Source organism: Callospermophilus lateralis, unplaced genomic scaffold, assembly GCF_048772815.1.
Source record: "Callospermophilus lateralis isolate mCalLat2 unplaced genomic scaffold, mCalLat2.hap1 Scaffold_286, whole genome shotgun sequence".
Classification (NCBI taxonomy): domain Eukaryota; kingdom Metazoa; phylum Chordata; class Mammalia; order Rodentia; family Sciuridae; genus Callospermophilus; species Callospermophilus lateralis.
This window is the reverse complement of record NW_027513546.1, coordinates 74,901-88,602: the sequence shown is the minus strand read 5'-3', so window position 1 is coordinate 88,602 and position 13,702 is coordinate 74,901. Positions and strand designations below refer to the sequence as shown.

Below are 13,702 nucleotides of genomic sequence, written 5' to 3'. Positions count from 1 at the left end.
TGCTTTGGTTCAAACCGGAAGATAAAGCAAATGGAAGAGAGAGCAGAGAGAGAGAGAGAAAGAGAGAGAGAGAGAGAGAGAGAGAGAGAGAGTGTTCCAGCTCTACTTGAAGAGAAGGCAAGTCAGGCTTCTGCATTTGTGTCATGAGAGGTAAAGGAAAGAGTTTCTCAAAGGAGGTGACAACATTGTTCTTCCCTTCAGGAAGGGAGCTGGTGAAAAGGGGATGATTGTAGTTGATTTAAGGGGTGAACTTTGAGAGGCAAGGGACGACCAAGGGTGAAAGGGCTTCTCTGAGTGGTTCTTTTGTTCGTGGGCAAGATGTTGTTGCTGATGGGTTCAAGGGGAGTGGGAGGGCACGGTAGAAGTGGGAGGGATGATGGATTACCCATGAACCTATGAAGAATGAGGCAAAGCAGCATGAAACCATTTGTTTGGGCTTTATAGATTTTCTAATAAAAACGTCAAGGTTTTTTCACACCATTTTGAAAATGTCATCAAATGCAAAACAGTTCTCCTTGTGCTGGTGACAAAGGCTGCATTTCCAATGGTAAATTCCAGCTCGAGATGCAATAACAAACCTTGTCGGGTTTGCCTTCGAGTCAAATCAGGGGTCAGGTTTGATCCAGGACCCTTCAGGGTGATCTTTGACCCTTCACTGTAACTGAACCCTCCCAACAGAACCCAGAACTTTCCTGGCTGAGAAGTATTTGGAGAGTGATTAAGGGTTCGTGTTTGCCTACTGGGAACATCCCTAAGACCTGGGAGTCCACCCTTGAGCCACATTTGCAAAGTAGAGCACATATCTTTGAGTCACTGACTCATTCAGATTCTTTCTTGTGTAGCCATTAAAAATATGGAGAGCTGGGAGTGTGGCTCAGTGGCAGAGTGCTTGCTTAGCATGTGCAAGGCCCTGGGTTTGATCCCCAGCACAAGGGGAAAAAAAAACAACTTACAGTGGACTTGCTTGTCTCTATCTCTCCCCTTTACAACCTGCCACACACACATTTTCTAAATTATCTGTATTTTAGAGCACCTCACTCATATAACAGACCAGCTCAAAAACTTTCAATGGTTCCCCTTTTGCTTTTTATAATTTTCCTTTCTATAGCATTTTTCTTCAATCCAAGAAATTCAAAACAATATCATTTTCAAAACACAATCCACATCAGAGTGATGAATAAGGTATTTGACATCTTTTCTTCCTACTGAGCCTCAAAATCCAGTCTGTCTCATCAGCACGTCTTACAGCACATCACAATGTGGAAGTTAGATTTATCAGATATGCTTGATCTTTATTTAGCTTTTCCTAAGATTTCCAGGTTTAAGAGAAGATTCTTAAACCAAACCTACCTTACAGTTTTCCAATAACTGAATCAAATATCAGCTGTTTAGAGTTGACTTAGACTACTTATATTTGAGCCCCCAAACCCCACTCTGGTTATTATGGAGAGCAGTCCCACTGAAGGAATGGCCCGTTCCCTTTTGCCTTTTAAGTGCTAGCTCTGTTGGCTGGCTGGTTGCACCCTGATTTGCTTGCTGCCTTATCTTTTGAAATTCCTTGGCATGTATTCTATGCTTGGCCAAAATCAACTGGGCTCCACCCTGCCTCCAGCGTTGGTGCTCTGGCTCTCCACTGCAATGCCTTTGCTTACGCTGTCCTTCCATCCTTGCCTGTTGGAAATCTGCCGTTCCTCAGCAGCCACTTCTTTCATGAAATCTTCCCTGATCCCCTTAATCTGTCAACTCTGTTTTTTTTCCATGCTTTTGAACACATCAGTATCTTCAATCAATCCCCTTTAACCGTGTATTCTAGTTCCTGTGTTCTGATCTAATTCAAAATGCTCATCTCTTTGAAGTAGAAATCCATGCCACATGCATTTTTGAGCCCCTTACACCCACCACCTGCAAGGCAACATGGATCTGGCGAGCAGCTAGAGGCAGGGCAGTGAGGGTTACCCATGCTCCCCCCTCGACTAGAAGACATTGGTGTCAGTGCAACAGGTCTGCTGCCGGGCGCTTCTCTGGAGTCCCCCAAGTGCTGGCAGTACAATTGGTAACATCTAGGCAAGAATTTTGCTTTTTGCAGGAAGAAAACTTTGAGAAGTTTACCAGAGCATCTCCCAGACATGATTTGCAGGGTATAGAAAGCCACTGCTAAGATAATTGGAAGCAGCTCAACCTGTTAGTCACAAACAGAATAGTTTAGTCATAGATCTGTTAGTGGTCTGTATCGGAATACTGAACATGGCTGCCTCTGAGTTTTCCATTTCTAGGAAGGATTGTTACTTGTCATTTCTGGCAATCTGACTAAACATTATGACTATTTAAGTTTCAAGGTGGAAAATAAAAGCAGCCTTATTCATCCATTTATTCACTCATCCATTTATTCATCCATCTGCCAATTTATTCATTCACTCATTCATTCATATGTCCATTCATTATTCCTTCCTTCCTTCCTTCCATGCACCCATTTATTCATTTATTCACTCATTCACTGAACAGAAATCTTAAATACCTGCTATGCTTTAGGAAGATACAGCAGTGTGAAAAACAGTCAGAATCTCTCATCTCACTCACACACTAGCACAAATACATAGACAGTCAGGCCTCTGTATATGCACACTCCTCATTTGTCGATTCAACCAAACTCAGACTAAAAGTATTCAAAAAGAAAAAAAATGTGTACTAAACATGTACAGACTCTTTTTTGGTCATTATTCCCTAAATAATTCCATATAACAATCATTCATAAAGCACTTACACTGTATGAGGTATCTTTGTTCCATCTTAAACATGGGGAACAGACCTTTTGTTTATCATTAAACTTTATGTACTACAGTTTTTCAATGATTTAAATATTTTATAGTGTTTTCACATTTATTTTAAAATATTGTTCAAGAAAAATGAGGTAGGAAGTAAATTGAAAAGCTGTAATTGTATAGTACTATACCTATCAAATATAACGTGTCTACCAAATATCATGTAGGATGTTTGTATATATTTATTGAAATGTAATCTGTATATAGTCTGTATAAAATTAAGTGTTCCCTTCATAATGTGAAAATAAGTGTACATTGATCACATATCCTGACTGTCACTGAGTTTAAAGTTTAGGAAAAGGAAAAATCTTTTAAATATGCTGTGTACTGAATGAAAAGATATAATCTAGAGGTGATGTAAAGTGTGATATGCATAGGTTATAGGCAGATACCACACACCATTTTATATAAGAGATTGAGAATCCTCATATTTTGACATCTTCAGGGGTCCTGAAGCCAATCTCCTACAGAGACTGAGGGAATAATATATACATTTGAAATCAGGTAGTGATAAATGCTCCAGAGAAAGATGGTTGAAGGGACTGGAGGTAACACAGTGCTGTTTGAGACAGAGCAGTCTATCTAAAGAAGCCTCATCTGAAGGTGTGGCATTTGAGCACAGACCTGGATGAAGTGTGTCTCCCTGGGGAAGCTCTGTGGTATCTGCAGAGAGAAGAGTTCAGTGAGACAAATGCACCAGCTGCATGACCCTGGGCAAAATAATAAGTTCTGTGAGCATTGGTTTAAAATAAGCCCAATAATGCCCACCTGGCAAGGTGCTTGTGCACATTAAATGCAATAATGCATGCAAACTGCTCAGCATATGGTAGAAAGTACCCAGGTGGCTGCTATCAATGATAGTGGATGCTCTTATATGGAGCCAGGGTGGGCAGATTGAGAGCTCATTCTCTCTCTCTCTCTCTCTTTTTTTGGTGTGGGTATTGAATCCAGGGGTGCTTATTCACTGAGCCATATCCCCTGCTCTTCTTATTTTTTATTTTGAGACCGGATGTTACTAAGTTACTGAGGCTGGCTTAGAACTTAGGATCTTCCTGCTTCAGGCTCCATGAGATGTTGGGATCACAGGTATGCGCCACCTTACCCGGCTCCTTCTACTCTTACCTAAGTCTCCTATCATCCTTGAATCTCTCTCGGTTTCTTTTTTAATCTATAAATGGAGAAGCAATCCTTCTTGCACTCTTCTCCCCAAGGAGGAGAGTAAGACAGCAACTACAAGAATACATTGAAGAGCTGGCAAGGCAGTTTAGCAGTAGAGCTCTTGCCCAATATGTCTTAGGCCATAGGTTTGATTCCCAGCACTAAAATTAAGAAAAAAAAATTCATTGACCTAGCCCTTCAGTTTTTTAAAGGTGTGCAGAAAGCAAGAATGCATGTGAATCGTCAGTCTTTGCCACATAGCTTTCGGCTGCAAAGACTCTAGTACAAGTCCTGCCCTTTAAAGGCCTGGATCATAGACCCAGGCAGAGTCACATTTGCTAGCACAAGAGAAACTGGGAAGGAAGCCAGCTCCAAGGTGGAGACGCTGCTGAAGGGCAGGCTCAGAGTGACCGCCAGGAAGCAACAAAGCAGTGACACAACAGGAAGCTGGTGACAGAGTGGGGCCCTGTGAGGGCCAGGAAGAGCCCGGGGTGGTGGGGGCTGCCTGGGAGCTGAGATGACAGGATGATGCATTTTAGGACAGGAAGGGAGGTAAATCTGTGCAGACCCTGAGTGAAATTCACATTGATATTCAAGATTGAATAAAGCTCCCCTTTTCATTTTTCTTAAAAATACAACAGAAAGCTACCTATTCTGTAACTTCCCTACCCAAGCTCTCCGCCCACCCCCGCCACCAATGTTGGGAGAAGGGTTTTCTACCTCATCCCTCTTAGCCACTTACACATCCACCTTGCCATTAGTGGAATATCACCCCCAGGCCTGCCATTACTCTGCTGATCCCAGAGGCTGGAAATCGGAGCCTGCCTTATTATATAGAAAACTGCCTGATGGAGGCATCTAGCAGATGATTGACTCCCAATGACAACAGGATCGGCGTCTAAAATAATACAAGTAGATTGCAGATTGATTCATGGGACAGAGTACCCAACAATCCAAACTCCATTCTGTCTTCAGAGTTCCATCTCCCATCTCCTGACAGTTTCAAAATTGATAGAACAGCCTGAAGCCATTGAACAGAGTTATGTCGGCAATCACCTTTCTAATTCTTGCACATAGGTGCCAATATGTCAAGAGGACCCAGGCAAAAGGACAACAGGGCGGCTTTATTTAGTATCATGACAAGCAGATGCTTGAATACCAAGAAACTTTACAGTAGAAGGGAAAAGGGGTGGGGGAACCCCCGTACGGATGCCCCGTCTGGAACTCCACTAGCCCTGCAGGGTGCAAAAAAAGGCGATTGCTAACAAAAAGGTCATTCAACGGTTCCCCGAAAAAAATCCCAAGGTAACAAGTACGGACGGAGCAGATGTCAGGAGACTGAGCACTACTTTGGAAAACTGCCGAGATATTTTTAAAAATAGCGCTTTCTTATTAACCGAAGCATAATGCTGAAAGTCCTTTAAAATAAAACTTCCCAGATGCCACCTGCATCTGACATGGCAATAGGATGAATGCCAGTGCGTCCACTGATACTGGAAATGCTCTTAAGAAACAGCCTCGACTGATTGTTCCGGCACAAACAAATCACAAACTAATTTATGTATTCCTGCAGCTGCAGCCCGGCTGAGGCAGGCGGAGGAGTCAGACCAATTCACAGTTGACTAGTGCTGCCTCATTCTTCGCAGATTTTGGCATTTAACTATAATTAAGATTTATTGTTCACTAGCTTGCAGGTCAGGGCAAGCATGACAATATGGGTAACTTTTCTGTTTACTAGTAAAATGTCTGGTAGGAGGAAGTCTCAAACCTTCCAAGCAGAACTTGACAGAAATAAATAGCGCCTCTTCACTCCAGGACTAGCGCATTACCGATTTTAATCAGACGCGAGGAGTCACTTGAAGCGAGGGCAGGGACAAATCGGAAAGAGCTAGTGAACTGTGCTGTTGCGTTTGCACCAGAAGGGTACGGGCCAGAAGCCAAATCAATTATTGCTGATCTTCTGGATTTGGGGGAAAGGATTGTCTGCTTGGTGTGGGAGGGAAGAGGACCCTTGATGCCGACAAAGGTCATGCAGAAACGGGGGGGATCTGCGGGTTTTCGGTGCCCCTCCTTGCCACCCAGAGGAGAACCATTCTTCATCTCTACCCACTCTCAAGGATGCCCTTGGATCCAGTCAGATGGCCCCGAGGAGGGGGGAGGCGGGGTTCAGCAGTCAGCGGTCACTCACCTGCTTTTACCGTCTGTCTGCTGAGGTCCCTTGCGGGTGACCCGCGACACAGTGGGTGTGAATGCACAAACGGTGGTAAGCAGACAGATGAAGAAGGGCATCTCATTCCCACTGGTTTCTTAGAAGGCAGAAATGCTAAAGCCTAATATGCTCCCAGTTTTCTAACATCTATAATGTTTTGTGTATTATTATTGCTTGCCCTCCTTGGGGATATTTTTAGGGACCTATATAAAATAGAAAAATGCCACCGGCGTGGACCAAAGATTCGGAACCTGAGCTTGTTCAGTTTCTCTTGCTCCCTCCTAAAGGAGGGAGAGAAAATCCTTTGCTTTTCTATAGAGCTGCTGACTACAGAGCACAATCTTACACGATAATGTAAAAATGTCTTTGTATCTCACTTTATACTACAACAGATTCAAAACTGGGGCTTTGAAAAAATCCATGTAACACTGAAGGAAAAATTAAGGATAAGATAACAGAAAATTATACAATTCCTGCATTGCCTTGTTTCATGTTGCCTGATAATATTTGAGCTACCAATTCATGGAAATTGAAGAGGGTTGGTTCTGCTGGGATTTAGTATTCCTGAATTGCCTAGATTCAAGCACATTTGTTTTCCTCTTAATCGGAAATAGAGGAGAGGCTAAGAAGTAAAAGGGAACTTTTGTTTTGACATTAGGAGAAGGCTATAAAAGTAAGCATTTCCCCAATGTTGAAAAGGGTGTGAAGTTCATGTTAATGGTGGGCAGAGACAAGATCAGAGAAAGGAATTTAAAGAAAACTACTTTTTTTTTTTTTTAAAAGCACCTGAAGGTGTTTTATAGCCCTAGATACTAGATTTCTAACCAGTTTAATGAAGTGTTTTTGAATCACAGGAGGGAAATATATTTGTGGGAGGAGACTCTAAAATTCAGATTTGATGGCTAACAGTATTTTTAACCATTTTGGAAAAAAAGCAAATCCCCCACTTTGATGTTCAGACCTTGCCACTTTACATGATAATTACCCTATTCTATGGAAACTTGAAACAGGTGGAGAAGGGTTCAAGTAAATCTCACAGGCAGCAAACTTGGCCCCATATGCAAAAACTCCATTACTGCACCATGGAACTTTGAACTTGGTGGTGTTCCGCAAGGTCATTTCCAGTGAACATAAACAGTCACCACTCAGCTCTCCTGCATTGCTGATACAAGCAAAACACATTTATAAATACGAGCCTCTGCCATCGTGGACGCAGATGCATAGAAAAGGACAGGCAGGACATTGCAGCCATTTAGTAGCAGGACATTGTTGAGCCTGCTGCCCTTAGGTGCACATGGGGTAGGAGGAAGGAGGGAGCTGCCCACGCTCAGAACAGGTGGGAAGCCGGAGGAAAATCACTTTGCTCTCAGCTGGGGAGGGCTTTGTGGAGGAAGCAGGATTTCAGGAGCTGCTGGAATGATCACAGGAGACAGCTTGACAGGATGGGATGGGGCAGGATTCCAAGCACAGGGACTCCTGCCCAGGAACCAAGAAAATCTTGAAGGAGGGAATATATGCTTAGTTGAAAGGGCAGTGGGAAAAATTCCAAGGATAGAAAAGGAGGAACAGGCCAGATATTAACAGGGCAACTTGGATGCCCAGGATGCAGGAGTTCCTGTGTACTCAAACACAGTCATTATTTTCCAATCATTGCAGAATGTATCATTACTTCATTATATGTTTTTTAAGAGTAATATGGGGTTGGAGATGCAGTTCAGAGGTAGAGTGGGTATTGAGCATGTGCGAGGCCCCAGGTTCAATCTCTAGTACCAAAATTAAAAAAAAAAAAAAAAAAGGTCATATGGTATCACAATAGTTGCCATGCTTGTACTCTTAATAGAATATTAAAAAATGAGAGATGATTCATCACACTGCCTGGAAGAGATGTAAAATGAATCAAAACACAGGGAAAACAACCCTATTGTTTGAAAAAAAATTTAAATGTGTTTTTTAAATTAGCAAAGAGAGGACTTTGGGGTAATGATTATTTCCTGAAACAGTAAAAATTTGGGAATTTACTTTTAAAAGGAGGAGTGTTAAAAACAATTTTTCCTTTTCCTTGTCCTTCTCTTTCTCCTTCCCAGTGTTGTGGATGCAACCCAAAGTCTTGGACATGCTAGGAAAGCACTCTGCCACTGAGCTATACCCCCAGTCCTAAATAACAGTTTTCTATCTTTAAGAAAGAAACACAGAGACATCAGAGATTTTAGGTAATTTTGACTAACACTGATGAGTTATCCCTCAAAACTGCTGTAGTGATATATATACCTGCTAATAATGTTTGAGGGACTAGCTGTTTCCCCAAATCCTTCTCTATTAACTTTATGTTATTCTAACAAAATAACTGAGATAAATACTTGTGAGGAGGAAAAAAAGGTATATTTTGTCTCACAGTTATGAGGTTCCACTCTGAACTCATGTGTTCCATGGCTCTGGAACTCTGGCAAGGGTAGCATGTCATGGCAGCAGTGGGTGATGGAGCAAAATGGCTCATGTCACAAGCCGGGGAGCAAAAACACAAAACACAAAACAAAAAAACAACAATAACAACAACAAATAAACAAACCAAAAAAAAAAAAAGAAGATAAATCAGGATACCACAGTCTGATTCGGAGTTACGAGGCATGCCCTCAATCCTCAATGACCTAGGAGACTCCTGCTAGGCCCCACTCCTAAAGCTCTACAGCACCTCCCCATAGCACTGTGCTGGAGACCAAGGCTTTAGCACTGAACCATTGGAAAACACTCTTCCAAGCCACAGTAACTTCTCAGGAATAGAAGTTCCCAAATTTATGATGTCATAGGCCAATAACTGCTATCTTGCTTTTTTTCGACCTTCTCTAATTGTGATGGGAAACATTTGTGTATATCTGAGTTCCTATCACATCTGAGTCGATATCTATGCCTAATCTGTCTCAACCATTGGCATCTCTTCAGTGAATTGTCTGTTCAAACTCTTCACCCATTCTTTGGCTCTTTGTATTTGTTATTTTATGGATGTTCTTTGTAAATTAGGAATATGGATCTCAGTGCCAGAGAGTACTCACTCTGTTGCAAACTTTCTGGCAGTCAGTAGAACTGATTTTCCTTCTTTTGCGAGTTAACAGTTTAAAAAAAGTATTTGGGGATTGGGGGATGTACTTCAGGAGTGTAGCACTTGCTTAGCAATTAGGTTCTATCCCTAGCACCAACCAACCAACCAACAAACAAAAACCCCCAAATAGCAAAAACCCAAAACCCAAAATCAAACCACCAAAACAAAATAAACAACCCCCCCCCACAAAAACAACAACCATGCTCCCAATATTTTGATATTTTTAAAAATTGTATTTGCTTATTAATGAGGTTGAACAATAGGAATGTATATTTCTTTTGTAAAGATCTCCTTACTTTTGGGAAATGCTAGGACATGAGCCCAGGTTCCATTACTTGTTATAAATATTTTTTCATAAAAAATTTATGCACTTCAGGTATCCATGAGCTCTCTGTGAGCTTTTCTGCTTGGTTTTCAGGGCAACTTCTGGTGCTGTGGACAGCCCTCTGAGATTCACTGTCATTGTTCACTATCTTGGTCCCTGTTCTTTATGCCATGATACCAAGTTATATGATGAGCTAGGCCTGGTGGAAACTTCTCTAGTGCATCCCCACACTTTATGCATATGGAGCCCAGCACGCATTAGGTGGCACGGCACACTTGGTGGGTATAAATTCTAAGTTCCCCCATATTTGTTACATGATTTTCCTTATACACCTGCCCCCCAGTGCTGGATTATGAGAGACTCAGCACTTTTCTCTGGAGAGGTTGCACAGATGATTTTTCTTTCTAATTTACAGTTTTAGTTTGCACAAATATTCCTTTATATTTGATACTGTTATCACCCAGCCTCATACCCACACAAATTTGCTCTGCTGGGATGCCCTTATGGAAGGTATACATGCCTTCTAGCAAGGGGAGCTGGTATTGGGACTGATGCAGCAGACAGGACATGGGTCAGACCGCCAGACATTGGGCACAGCCCACATAGGGAGCCAGGGCCCAGCATGTTGTAGGGCTCTTGTTAACAGAAGGCCCCAGAAGGGCAAAGGGATCTCAGCCCTCCCTTTCTTGCATTCATTCCTTCCCTTCTTTCTTCCTTCATCTCAGGTCTGCATCCCCCCCAGTGCCCTTCCTATTACCTTTTTTCTAACACTCCTCCCTGTTCTGCTTTTGCCTGTCTTCCCTCTGCTTTCCTGAGCTTTCTGACTCTCCCGTTCTCTCTTTTTCTTCCTCCCACTCAAAGAGCACTTACTATATAGTGGGTATCTTACATACCTTTGTTTAGTTTTATCATTTTAACAATGCTACAGCATGAACATATTTATTTCCATTTTTTCAAATGGAAGTTGGGATTGTTAGGAAATGAGACATATTAAGGAAATCTGGCCAGAGAGTGAGATGATGGCTTTGGACATGGATCTTCTGACTGCATAGCCTGCATTTGTGGGCACCATGTTGTACCACCGTGTAGCCTTCAAAGGATACAACCTCAGGGGCATGGCATGTGTGTGGGCAGGGTGGGTGTCCTGTGCAGCACTGACTGAACACTCCTCCACCTTTATCCCTGACCAGACTTGGTGCTATGCTCTCTCTTCCTCTCTGCATCTGCGCCAGCCCCCCCCCCCATGACACTCTATCATCACCTGCCTTCATTCTGCTCCCTTGTTTTTCATTCATTACGCTGTAGGTCTGCTGTTTCCTCCCACATCTAGGGAGGGATTATTATTTTGCAAACAAAACATGTCCTGCTCACCCTGGAAGATGGGTTGTCTGTAGAGATTTCCTGCAGACTGCTGTGCTCATGGCTCAGGATTTTTGTAAACTGCAGTCATAGAGGGTGGCACTTCCTGCCAGAGGGAACCTTGTCCTCTCCCTGACCTCTGTCTTATTATCCCTTGTTGTCCATCTTGGAATCCCTCTCCCATTTGCACAGAGGTCCTCATCCTACAAACATCAGGTTATCCCAGGCAGGGAAAGAACCGTGTCACTTGGAGGTGGCAGGGGACATATAGACATGTAAAACAGTTTTACATGTTTCTGCCTGTGTCCTCACTGCCCATTCAGGATGACCCACATCTCGATCCTCCCCTAGAACCACTGAAGGCAAAGACCTGCTGTGTTCCTGAGCTCCAACACAATCAATTATGTCACTCGTAAATAAAGTCTGAGAGACATGGGATTCCTTCCAGGCGCCTATAGAACCTTCTTTGAATGACATGAATCTGATCCCTGGCTGTTGCTGAGAGAGGATTTCAGAGGCTCCACCTCAGACAATGGTGGCTGCTGTCCCTCCCTCCCCAGCTCTGAGTTACGGTTTGCCTCTAGTTCGGGAGTCTCTGCTTCTCTCTCCTCGAAAGCTCTTTCTCTCTCTGAGCCTCTTGGTCATTCTCTTTCTGGGTTTTACAAAGGGGCAGGGACTGGGAAGCAAATTCAAACCCTGCTTTTTTGAGTGGGGCGAAGCCTTTCACATGAAGAAATAAAAGAACAGACATTAATAGCTTGGAAAACAATGGTAATATTTAATTAACCTTTGGAAATGGCTGATCTGCACATCTGCACGCGTCAGCTCCTCTTCAGAACAGAGGCACTGTGTGTGCCGATGCCAAAATCAACACGCTGGTCCGTGTATTTCCTCCATGGGGATTTCACGGGGGGAAAAAGTAAGAATATATCCCCCTTCCCTCCCCCTCTCCCAAATCAGTTGTTTTACTTTTAAAAATTCATGTGATCCAGCTGCCCCCGTCGGGGTTGGACATGGCCTGTTGTGCTGCACATCTGAGGGCCCCAAGTTGAAGCCTGGCTCCTTTCCCTGTCATTGTAGCAGACAGGCTGCAGGCCTCCTGGGGGACTGAGGGTCAGTTCTGATGACAGCAGATATCAGCTCAATGCACTTGGAGGTCTCCCAACAGGCACATATCCACAGGACAAAGGGAATTAGACTCATCTGCAAGTGTCAACGCTCTGCCTTTTTTAGAGATTTTTTTTTTTTTCTTGTAAAGGTGGCTTGCTCTCTTAGTTTGAGGAGTCATGTCATCCAGGGAGCATGGAGGTTGGCTCATTAAAATATCACCTGGTTAAAGTAAATCAATGTTGATGGAATTGTTTAAGGTATTTCCCCTCGTGGAGCTGGTGTGTCATGCTGATCAACTTGTTACTCCCATCACCGGCTAAATGGAAACCCCTCCTTCCTGCTCTGTATCCCATTCCTGCTTTAATGAGCACGTCTCACATGTAATCAGAAGCTTCAGTTGATGGGTAAAGATTGACAAACACATTTCATTTTCCTTTTATCAATAGCCATAGCTGAAAGAATAAGGGAGGGTAATATTTTGCTCTTTGCAACTTCCAGGAATGAAAAAGGACCAGTTGATAAGTACCTTTAAGCTCTTTGTACATGTCAATCAAGCAACAGAGTACCTTTTGAAATGTTAAAAGAAATTGTTATGACTTGTGATAAGTCTTTCATTCGTTGTTTTTCATGTGCTTTATGTGATCAAAGTAAAAGGTTTGGGGTTTCTAAGAAGCATGCCCAAACCATAAAGCTTTGGGTAAGATTGAGGGTGTTTGAAGACTCGGTAAGGGTGGAGTGAAGCACAGTTGATCCAATAAACTTGATTACTAAGATGACTTTCCCCTGATGGGAAGGACATACTACAGTTGGGCACAGCGATTGCAAAATGATCTTCTCTCTGTTTTTCTAGCAAGATCAATAAATGTGGAGATCAAGAAATGAGACTAGAATGGATGAGTTCCTTTCTAACATGACCAGGGAGCATGCCTCTCTGGAAGAAGCCGCCTATCTGTGTGGGCCCGGCCATCAGTGATTTGACTCACATGGAGAGGACAAGAAAGCCAATGACCTCAATGACCCACAAGTGTCATAAATATCAAATCTACCAGTGGCAATTGCTGGGTTGAGAGCTAGGGTCTTTTCGATCCCTAAAAGCACGGAAGTAAGGTTTCCTGGATATAAAGGAAAATTGGTGGTTGTGTTAGGAGCCCATACTTAGAGACCACTTTCTACGCTCCAGAGTTACACTAGGTACTTTATATGTTTCATCACACTAAATCCTCAAGATAGACCTAGGAGGTATTTACTAGGCGAGGAATCTGAGACACAGAGAGGATACCTTGTCTCAGGTCACGCAGGACGTACTATTTGAGGAATAATTGAAGAGTTGAGTGATGAAGGGAGATATGAGTTATATCTGAGGGTTTGTATTTGTTAAATGCATTTCTGTTTTTCATCTTGTTTTAAATGTGTTAATTAGGTTCAGCTGGCCACCCTGACTCATGGTGTATAGTAGTGTTCAACTCCCCTTATCCCAACCCCTCATCTGCCTGGGGACACAGAGTCTTTCCTCCATGAGAGTGGAAGTAGGGTAGATCTGAGATTTTTGGAGGAACCCTCCCATTCTGAACATATTCGAGGATAAAAGTGAGGCAAATTAAAACATGAGAGTAACAGGGAGGAGAAAC

General features: G+C 42.9%; 1 pseudogene; it reads right to left on the bottom strand.

The window, feature by feature from the left end:
* The window catches only part of LOC143388137 (heterogeneous nuclear ribonucleoprotein F-like), a 58,572-nt pseudogene extending 52,495 nt beyond the window's left edge, over positions 1-6,077 (bottom strand).
* Positions 6,078-13,702: the final 7,625 nt, after the last annotated feature.